The sequence below is a fragment of the Podarcis muralis genome, chromosome 2, assembly GCF_964188315.1.
Source record: "Podarcis muralis chromosome 2, rPodMur119.hap1.1, whole genome shotgun sequence".
In the NCBI taxonomy this organism is placed as follows: Eukaryota; Metazoa; Chordata; class Lepidosauria; order Squamata; family Lacertidae; genus Podarcis; species Podarcis muralis.
The window spans coordinates 21,053,188-21,064,328 of record NC_135656.1 but is presented as its reverse complement, the minus strand read 5'-3'; the positions used below and the strand labels follow the sequence as shown (position 1 = coordinate 21,064,328).

Below are 11,141 nucleotides of genomic sequence, written 5' to 3'. Positions count from 1 at the left end.
AGACACTATCTGCGTATAAGACGCGCCCTAATTTTTGACATTATTTTCAAGGGGAAAAACCTACAGTAGTCTTATACACGGAAAAATATGGTACAACATTTCCAAAAGATTTATAGTCAGTTTGCATTTTATTAAAAAGTCATGCAAGTTACAATATCTACAACAGGAGGAAAAAATCAGGATGAGGTGAGCCAAGACCTTTAACAATTTTCAAGTGGTCTATGTGGGACCCTAGATTGTGAATTGCGGTGTTGTTCCTCATGCACAACTGCCTTTCCTGGGAGATGCAGATAGAGGTTTGTTGGTTTGAAAAGCCTGCAAGCCTAGCTGAACCCAGCAGGTGCCGCCGTTGAGCTGCTGAAAAGTAGGAATGAATGGGGCTCCTGGTTTTTTTCTTAAAAAAGAAAATTCCCTGGGAAAAGAAAAATGATCCTATGGTTTTGCACAAAGAAAATATGTGTGGGGTTTGTCTATATTTCAGAAGAAGCAACAGCGCGATAACAGGCTGCGGACACGAATGAAAATAGACTTGGTGCTCAAACCCACAATGGACCATGCTGGTAACATTGGGGTCCGAAGGAGGAGAATTTCAAATTCTTATTCTGAATTCGAATAATGGCTCACCAAAGCTCAGTCATGGAACTTGTTTGCAATGCCCCAGCTTCGCTTTGGGAATCTGAAGAGATCTGCTCAAGAATGACTCTGAGTATCATGCGCAGAGGGTCATAACTAGATAACTAAAGAACCAATACATAACCTATCCTATCAGCTTGTAGGTTTTGCGGGGAGAGGCGCTGAACAGGACTTTTCAAAGAGGGTGACTCTAGCAGCAAGTGGAGCATGTTGCCCTTTAGTTGCTGATAAATTGCTAAGAGTTTTGGTTGCTGAACAGAAATAATAATAATAATAATAATAATAATAATAATAATAATAATAATAATAATAATAATTCTATTGTTTATACCCCGCCCATCTGGCTGGGTTTTCCCCGCCGTTCTGGGCAGCTTCCAGCAAAATATATAAAATTAAAAAATGTCAGACGTTAAAAACTTCCCTTCAGATGTTTCCTAAAAGTTGTGTCATTCTTTCTCTCCCTGACATCTACAGGGAGGGTGCCACTACCGAGAAGGCCTGATTCCCTGTAACCTCGCTTCTTGCAGTGAGGGAACCGCCAGAAGGCCCTTGGAAGTGGATCTCAGTGTCCGGGCTGAATTGCCACTTTTCTCCTATAGGAGAGCTCCCAAGGTGGCGTGTGTACGTTTATTTATTTATTTCATTTTTATTAAATTTTCTGTTTTAGAAGTTAAGAGTATTCATTTAAACAACCTTAAAATATCAATGACTTCCCTTTCTTCTCTTTCCATGGTTCATTTTGCATAACATAAATCCCAGCATATTTTATATAAACCAAACCATTCAGTATTCCATTATTACTTCCATCAAAATTCCATTATTACTTCCATCAAAATGTTTAAGCCCGACAGGCAGAAATTCCAACTTTTTAGCATAGAAACGCAGAATCGGTGATGGAAGCGTCACCTGTTGGATTTCTATCTGTCACGCAGCTATTAACAGGGATCCTGCCGCGAGACGGCAAACCCACGTCTCCATTCGCGCAGGCGGAGGGAAGAAAAGAAAGGGTTAAAAGAGAGACAGGCTTGTTTCCTAGGCGTTGCGGTATTGGGCAACCCGCGGCATCTCCGCCACGTTCCACGCGCCCGGATTGGCTTTTTGAGCCCCGCGGCTTCCCCGATTGGCCCAAGAGCCGTCACGGTTCGGGCGAAGAGCAGCCTTACCCCCTTTTCACCTGATTGGCCGCCCCTTAACGAAGAAGCCCGATTGGGCGGGCGGAGGGGAGGCGGAGCTTCAGCGGCTCCGTTGTTCTCCGAACTCCGTCGCGCGCGAGCGTGGAGAGGCGGGCGGAGTGGGCGAGAGAGAGAGAGAGAGAGAGACGGGAGGGCCCCGCCTTTGCCTCGCTCCCATTGGCCAGCGTCCGCGCTTAAGCATTGGCTGAAGGGAGGAGAGGCTCCCGCGGCCCCATTGGCTGCTGGGGCTCGCGCACCGTTCGCTGCTCGCTCCCGTTCTCTGTCTCTTCGCTGGTGGGCGGGGCTCGCTTTCCCGGTGTTTGGCGGCGGCGGCGGCGGCCTGAGGTAAAGGGGGCGGGGGGGGGGCGGCGGTTGTGGAGACAGCGGCTGGGTCGTCGTCGGGGTAGGACGGGGCTCCCGGGCGCTGCCGCTTAATGGGGTCGATGGAGGGAAAGGGGAGGCAGGGCTGAGGCGAGCGAATGGGCCGTTTCGCGAAAGGAGGGGGTGGGCTTCGAGGCAGGCCGTCGAGGGGGCGGCGGAGCGGAGCTGGTTTGTGGGGGGGGGGGCTGCGCGGACGGTGAGGGCCTCTTTCCCGCAAAGCAGGGCGACCTGTGGAAAGACCGCGAGAGTGCCTCTGAGCATGTTCAGAGTGCATTTCCCTATGGCAGTGAACGAGTAGTGGGGGGAAGACCCCCAGCCCCGTCCCACAAACACACGTATTGGGGATTTGGCTTCCAGGCCGGAAGGGGGTTGTTCCCAGACAGACTGGAGCCGTGGCACTAGGGCTGCCATAAATCCGGATTTTCCAGGGAGTTGAAAGGCAGAATTGACGGCCGGGTTTCCTTAAAAAAAACCAAACCACTGCAATTTCCTTTTTTTAAAAAAATCAATTTTGGGGGGTTCCTTAAAAAAGGCTCTACAATTTCTGTTGTTTCCTTAAAAAGCAGAACCAACAATGTTGGGGTCTTCCTAAAAGCTCAACAACTTTCAGGATGTCCTGGTTTTTACTTTTGGAAATAGTACCCTGTTTGGTACCACCCCGAAACAACGAAGCACTGGAATGATGGAGGCGGCGGGCAGCTGAGTGTGAAAAATAGGGACGCGAATGAGAGGAAGCGGTTCCCAAAGGGTGTGAGCAGCTTGCAGTAGTCGCTGGTTTTGCTCTTTGCTGCTGCAAGGTTTGCATCTGACCAGCAACCATTTGGGTTGTTGTTGGTTTTGGGGTTTTGTTTAAAGAACAGTCTCCTGAACAGAAGAGCAGCAGTAACCTTTCTCTTGAAGGAGCAGCGCTGAGGGAACAAAAGCTTAAGAACTTTATAGCTTGAGTGTAGGATGGAATGGGCCCAGTGCTTGGCGAGGGGAAGGGGAGACAGGAAACTTAGGCTGAGTGAAGTTAAACAAAAAGTAAGGATTTCCTAAGTGTGCAGAGAGCCTTGTTTGATTACAGTTTGTAGTGATTAATCATTTGCTGCTTTTGTTTGCCTACCATGTATGCAATTTATATTAAGTTATGCTGCAAGACTTCAGATTCAGTTGTATCTGAATATATGTTTATATTTTTCCAGAAAGCTGCATTGCAAGCCTACAGTACTGATAAGTAGTTAAGCATTATGCAGGGAATTTGCTTTGTTGTAGGGCTGCCATACACCTGGATTTTCCCTGACATTACCAGGATTTCAAAGGTGGTATTGACATTGGGGAATTTCTGAAAGACGGCACTTTGTCCTGGATCATAGGCAAGTCAATTGAAAAATCACATTTTGGGGGCAGTTTTGTGATTATTATTTTTTAAAAGCTCACATCCAGGGTGTCCTGGTTTTTACTTTTGAAAATATGGCAACCCTACTGTGCTGGGTCCTGAGTATGAATAGCAGCTTAGTTGGAATCAGGTGGCTTTTGAGGAGTCAGTCTCAATTTTTGGTTACCTACCTTGTCTGACCAAACTGCGGGAGGCAGTGGAAGACAGGAGTGCCTGGCATGCTCTGGTCCATGGGGTCATGAAGAGTCGGACACGACTAAACAACACCTTGTAGGGCAATTGTTAGGCTTGTAGCTTGGTTCTAATTGTGTTGTGTTGGGCTAGGCTTGTAGCGTGGTTCTAGTTGTACTCGTGTTCCATTTATTTCAGTGAAATTTACTTCTCAGGGGGCTTAGAAACAACGCAGGTATAATGCTGCACAATTAAAGAGCTGTGTAAATGATGGTATAGATAAGCCAGTCTTTCAGATAAGCCCACAGAAGTTAACTAGCCTGTTGTCAGGCCACTAATATAGGTAGGATGAAGAGCTCTGTCCCTACTCCTGCAGCCCACTGCATCTCTGTCCTAGATTAGGGTTTTTATGTAGTGTAGTTGGCATGCAAGCCTACAATTCTCACATGCAATCTGACACTCCATTCTAGGGATCTTCTGACATTGAGACCTGGATGCATTCCAGAGTTTGTTACCCCAAGAATTAACACAGACCACCGAAATAAATAAAAAATAAGCTCTATTTACTTATTGATAAGTAACTGTAAGGAGCAGGGAAAGGAAGAAGTGACCATATATTGGTTTAACACTTCCAGAAGGAGTCTTTTATTTACTATTAATGTTATAAATGATAAGAGGGGAATGGCAGAGATTTACATTGAAAAGAGACAATGAGTTTAGCAGATGCTCTTGCAGCTCAGCTTGTTTGGAACATGTGAGCATGGCATTCTGTAATGAGTTCTCCCTTGAGGCCTCTCCAGGCCAGAACTGAAACTTCTTTCTGAGGTACAGGCTGTCATAGCAAAAGCTGAATGTTTTCAGGGGTGCTTCATATGAAGGGGAGGAACTTCTGTCCTCTAACAACCCACCTGATTTCTATATTGGGCACAGAAGAGGGACAGAGCACTCCATCTTTCTTGCAGCCCACACACTCACCTGCATGCTGTTCCTTGTTGCCTGTGCCTATTAGGCTTGTACTTTAAATACAAGGCTGAGATGAATCTCAAATTCTAAAGTGTAACTTAAAGTAGAAACCAATGAATACTACTTGAATTGTTCAGTGTGGTTTTAATACAGAGACTTGTACTTCTCTACCTTGCTTAGAAAGACATGGGGTAAGCATATTTGTTCGCTAGGGCATTTCCTATTTGTGTAATAAACCTAGTATATTGCGAACTGTATGTGTTTGTGAGAATACCTGTAAGTTACAAATTATGCCCCTTGCAAAGATTCATGTATGTGATCAACAAGATTAAAATAGCTTGGTAAGGGACTATTGTACTCAAAAGCCAATTAGCCAGCTGCTGCTGCATAATATAGATGTTGTTCAAATGTGGAGTGGAAGAAGATCTCCCTTTGCTTGAAATCACAAAATGAAAAAAGATTCTTACAGGTAATAGACCTCTGCTGTAGAGCAGCGTTTATCAGCCTGTTGGTTGTGAAGCATGTGCAAGTGGGTCACGGGCTTTATAAGCAAACCCAAAGTAATTCTTGCATTTAATTTACAGTTAAGTCTTAAATGAATTGTTGCCCGTCTGCAGTAGCAGAGCACCCTCCTTTGCCCATGCACCAACTCCTGGAGCCCAAAATGCAAACATTTTTGCCAGACAACAGAACTGACTGTCAGCAGGCACTCCCACCCAGCTGGAGAGACGTTATAACTCTGGGGTGTGGCCACAGCTCCATCCCCTGCAACTCTTGTCAGAGGGCTCTGAGAAGGAGATGCAGGGAGGGCCTTTGAAAGGCTGGTGTGGGAGAGGAGGAGAGATGTCAGGGGTTGTTGTGTGTGTGTGTGTGTGTGTGTGTGTGTGTGTGTGTGTGAGAGAGAGAGAGAGAGAGAGAGAGAGAGAGAGAGAGAGAGATGGTGTAGTCTCTCAGCCCACCTATGCTGGAGGAGTTATGTTTTTGGCCATCAGACAAACTTTTGCAGAATGAACTGCCAGTTTTCTTGATGTACTGGTCATTGGAATAAAAAACCCTGATGTACACCATTATTATTATTATTATTATTATTATTATTATTATTATTATTATTATTATTATTATTATTATTATTATTTTATTATATTATATTTTATTTTACATTTCACAAGTGTAGGCAAAAAAGCTTGAAAATAAATACCTGTTTAGGATAGCAGTCTATGGTCCCCATACACTTCCCTGTGAGTAATTCCAGTTGAACAAAAGGGAACTTACTTCTGAGTAGATATTAGTACAGGATTGCACTGCAAAACTGCCATCCTAAAGACACAGCACAGTCCTAACCATGTCATCTCAGAATTAAGCCCTGTTCAACACAGTGGCACTTTTAGATAAGTGCAGTCAGGTTCCCATCCTTACTGAGAAATGTATCTCACTGAAAGCAGTGTGAGATACCTGCTAACTGAACATAATATGTAGGATTATGCTGCAGGTCTGCAATCCTTTGCACAGTTACCTAGAAGTAAGTCCCATTTAATCTACTTTGACATAAAATCAAGCTAAAGGTGGTGCTTAAATATTCCAATACAATTGATTTGTGGATTGCACCATTTAAGTGTGTCCCCAGGATTGAATGACTAGGGTTACTATACCACTGGGCATAGCTGTTGAGCAGATTAAACGCTTTTAATCTGATTTCACTGGTTTTATTAGAAAAGAGCTTGCTACTTGTAAATTGTTCTCATTGATTGATTATATTCAATGCATATACAAAACTGAATAAGTCTATAAGTATTATAAATATTTTAGCAAATTCTGCATTAATGGGTGTGCAAGTAAATTTTTGCTTGGATGCCTCATATAATGGTTATAAAATAGGCAAAACTAATGATTGCAGAAGACCCAAGTTTCAAAATTCTTGTAACAATAAATCAATGGATCACCATATCAAGTAAATCTGTATTTGTGGGTTTCCATACCAAAAAGGTTGGGAACCACTGCTCTCTACTGAAGAGTGTGTATTGTGATGTTAGGAGTCTTGCTAGTAGATTTAGTGTAAAATGTAGGCAGAACTATTGACTTGAGCAGCCAACTGCATAAATGAACTTGCCACAGAATGCTTTAGAATGATTTCAGATTTGTTTGTAATTACTCTTCAGTAGAAACCTAAAACTATTGTCCTACAAGTCTTACCTTACTCTATTTTATCAGCACTTGACTTTCCTTCTCGCAAAGACAGTGCCGCTGAATGCTTCAGACGAATCGGCATTGATGATAGTGTAGCAAACTTTTCAGATGATCGGATAGGTAGTATAAGGTAAATGTAAGCACAGTTCAGAGGACAGTGCAATAGCTCTGCTCAGGTATTTGTTTACGGATGGGAAGGGAGATAATCACATTTTTTAAAAGTCCGTCTTTTCTAACTTGTTATTAAAATAGATTCACTGAGTGGACTTTATTTTTCTGGAGTGTGAAGAAAAGACCCACAGTTCTCCACCTCTTTTTTCATTCTGTGTAGCTTTTTATACTTGTTTTACACTCATTTGAAGAGTTAGTTGAAAGCGGCTCACATACGATATCCTTGCAGACTTGCACTATCTGCACATGCTTGGAGCTAGACCTCCTTATTTCAGCAATAAAATTGTCATTTATCTTCCATACTTCCACTAAGCTATTTCATCTGATAGAGAAGGCCAGTATTTTCTTTCATTAATGTTAGGTCAGAGTTGTGAATTGCCACTCACCCAGTTGCATGTGGCAAGAAATAATTACTTCCAGATGACCAAATTTCAATCCTTTTCTTTTGGGGCCAAATACAACTTAAAATAGGTGCTTACAAAACTGTCTAGCTAGTAAGCAAATGCCATTATAGTTTTGTTTTTTAAATAAAAGCACGTAGACACTTCTTTCAGTTATAATCAGCACACTATATGGCTGACAACCTTTGGTATCTGGCCACATTCAGAAGTGCTTTTAGATATTCTTTGTGCTGCTTCTGAATTTTGTGCTCCCTGATCTCTTGTGTATCATTCTGGAATCAGAAACACGTTCCTTCAAATGCCATTTTGGTGTGTTTGGCTCAAAGGTAAAATATTTCTCATCTGTTTCTTTGTCTTAGCTTAGCTGCTGTAGATTTGTTCTTTTCCGGGTTCTGTTTCTATAAGATTTAAATACATTATTTTCTGACATTTTAAGTGTGCTTATTTCACAACTGTCTCTTGCATAAATATAATAAATGTACCCAATATTGCTCTTACATTTCACACTTCGATAATGTGCACTCCTACATTTTTAATCTGAGATTTATGATTTAATCTGGGGCTTTTTTTCTTCTTCTTTTTTTTTTGAGTTTGAGGGAAGATTGATGGGATCCACAAATGTGCTTGCTAGTGGTGACCATATCTTTTTATCAAGTGAGGACAGCGTGGACAAAGTCTGGGGGTTAATCTTTGGAGTTGTGCTGAGCTGAGGCACTCGGAAAGCAGTATTCTTTATTTACCATTGGCTTAAATTTGCTAGCTTCTTTCTGAAAGTTGTTAATTCTAAACTTGAGGTCTCTTTCAAGGAAAAGCAGGATAAAACTGTTTTCAATAAATAAAATAAACTTATTTCCTGTTCCACCACAAGGCAGAGCAATTATATTTCACAGGATTAGTTAAACATCTGGCTGCCATCTTCTTGTATGAATATATACACACATATAGTGAATGAACTTGTGCTCCACTGCTTCAAATAAAAACAAAAGAGCCCTGCTGGATCAGGCTAAAGGCCCATCTACTCCAGCAACCTGTTCCCACAGTGGTTAGCCAGATGCCTATGGAAAGCCCACGCGTAGGTTGTGAGCGCACTCTACTCACTTGTGATTCCTGGCAGTTTAGAGGCATGACACAGCTGATAGTGGATGTAGAACATAGCCACTGTGGCTAGTAGACATTGGTAGCCTTATCCTTTATGATCTGGCTAATGGTCTTTTAAAGCCATTTAATATGGTGGAGGGTCACTACATTTTGTGTGAGTGAATTCCATAGTTTAGCCGTGAGCTGTGTGAAGGACTTCACTTTGCAAAATCATTTATAAAGCTTTTTCCTCCAAAACTTACTTGTCTGTTTTTGTGGATGTGTTTTCATTAAAGAGTGTACAGCAGAGTAAAATCCAACATAGCCATAAATTGTGAAACCATGCTTACCTACAGACATGGTAGATGTAAACTGCACACTACCAATTTGATAGAAATGCTTCATCTTGCTCTAAGACCTGTTGATTTCAGTTAGGAGTTAAGTGCGTTCTTACATTTTTCTCATGAAATCAGTTGGACTAAAAAGCACTTTGCTATGGTCGGACCAGGCTCCAAAATTAGGAAGTGTTTTGCATGTGAAGTTCTGTGTAGTTTGGGCTGGATGTAATCTTCCTGTTTGACAGAAATAGCTGTATAGTTGCAGTCAAATAATCTGCAAAGAGCCCCTGATGAATGTTAAAACGGGCATTTGGGAGCTGCTAGGGTCTGCTGATAATCAGGAAGTCTCTGCAATGTGTACCTGTTTAAAATAAGTGTAGCAGTACTGTATGTCCAAAAGTGAGTGAGGCCACACCATACACTTGCACGCACACACAGGCTGAGCTGAACTGTATAGATCAGCTGAGGAGGGTGGTTATTGTTCCCCTGCCTTCTCATTAAGTGATCAATCTGGTGATGAGGAAGGGGCAGCTTGCATCCCCATAAGGCACTGGGCTGAGCAGAGAGGTTTAAACTTTTCCCCCACCACAGTGCTGTTCTTTTTGATGCCACTGCCAAAATTGGTGGGGTCAGAACATTTTTTCACTGGGCTAGATCAGGTCTCGAGGCCCAGTTTAACCACTCCTGATTTATATCATAATCTTTAGGCTTTGTTCACATCTATCCCTTGCCTCCCCTTTTCTCCCATGCTTCCTAGTCTTTCCCACTGTTGATATTTGAATTGTAAGGTGGTTTGCAGTGGGGTTCTGCCTCTCTCTCTTTTGCCTTTGAAGCTTCATGAAGCATCAAAACTATAGCTAGCACTGTATTAAATAATAAAATCCATTATATGGAAGAAAATCTATAGGAATTGAAGGCTGAGCTCACGACCACTTAGAATATAGCTTTGGCCTCTGCTCAGATACAACTCTTAGTTCAAACTGGTTTGTTGGAATTGTTCACGCTGTGCGGAAGATTTAGATTTGCATGTTGCCACCTGGCCTATTTCCAAAATGTTGGCTTGAAATGTGGCATCTGAACATAGAAAACCGAGAGCATGGTTGGCTTCTGGCAGGATTAACAGTTGTCTGACTGCTAAGAGAGTGGCTGTGTGAAGCATCCCTTGCTTGCTACTTTGTTCCAGGACATGTGCATTCTTACAGCAATTAACATGTCAAGTTAGGAAAAACTACTATGCTTATATGTTCCCTTTAAATCACAGCTTGATCTACGTTAAAAGTGTAACTAAAAATTTAATCACTTGTGGCTTCAATACGCAGGTTCAATTTCTGCATGTAGAGGATACTCGTGACTTGTGAGGCAAGCCACCATTTAGATTTCAACTGTTGGATCATGGTGTGATCTGCAGGAGTTGGGTGCATGTTTCTCTTGCACCTGTATAATTGGCTTCTTTGGATTGAAGCTTAATGCGTTCATGTGGTACACAGGACAGAGCTGTTGGTTAATGGGGAAATGTATCACAACTAGAAGAATTGCCAGTCTAATTTCTTAGTGTCTTAAATAGGGCAACTAACTTTGTCTCAGTTGTCTTCTGCTCTTCTTTAAGAATGAGTATAAATAGTGAGAAACCGGTGGATGGTGATGAGAACCAGGGTTAGCAATTCTGTAATATATATTTGTGTGCAAAAAGCTTGGTCATGATACATTAGTGAAAGTTCATATTTAAGCCTACCTAGTACAGTCCTGCATTGGAGGGTATCAGTAAAAGCACCTTTTGACTACTACTTCATGTTTATCAGTCTTAAATATGATTTTTGTGCGCATGTTTGTGCATGTGCGTGCCCCCATTTGAAAAACTCAAGTTCTTCTAGAATACAGACAGATGTTCTTGGATTCCAACTCTGATCTTCCATGACCATTGGCCATGCTGTCTGGGGCTGATAGAATTTGAAGTCCAACAACACTTAGAGCCTCACTTTCCCATTCCTACTGAACTGTACCAGTTTTTGTATTATCAGTGTAGGCAATATTGCTTTCCAGTTCATATGATGCTATGCATGACAAAGTTAATTGCTGGTTCTGGTAATTACATTACCTTAAGATGACAACTGCAAAAGGGCATTTTTAAAGGACATCTAGAAGGATTATTATTATTTTGCAATATGAAGTGTTTACAATTACAGTAGGAGAAAAATGAGCAGCTGCTACTTCAATTACAACTACTCTGTTGCACTGTGTTGCTAAACCTTTAGGGAGTGCACAATTCCAGGAC

The 11,141-nt window shown here is 42.2% G+C and overlaps 1 protein-coding gene across 2 annotated transcripts in view; it reads left to right on the top strand.

Annotated features, from left to right (window-relative positions):
- Positions 1 to 1,967: 1,967 nt before the first annotated feature.
- SPATS2 (spermatogenesis associated serine rich 2) overlaps positions 1,968 to 11,141 on the top strand; it is a 47,708-nt gene continuing 38,534 nt past the window's right edge. The window contains exon 1 of one of the 2 annotated variants that reach the window (XM_028711963.2): positions 1,968 to 2,150. The gene's annotated coding sequence lies outside the window, so the exon portion shown is untranslated. The remainder of the gene's footprint in view (positions 2,151 to 11,141) is intronic. The other variant, XM_028711994.2, reaches the window with a different exon arrangement.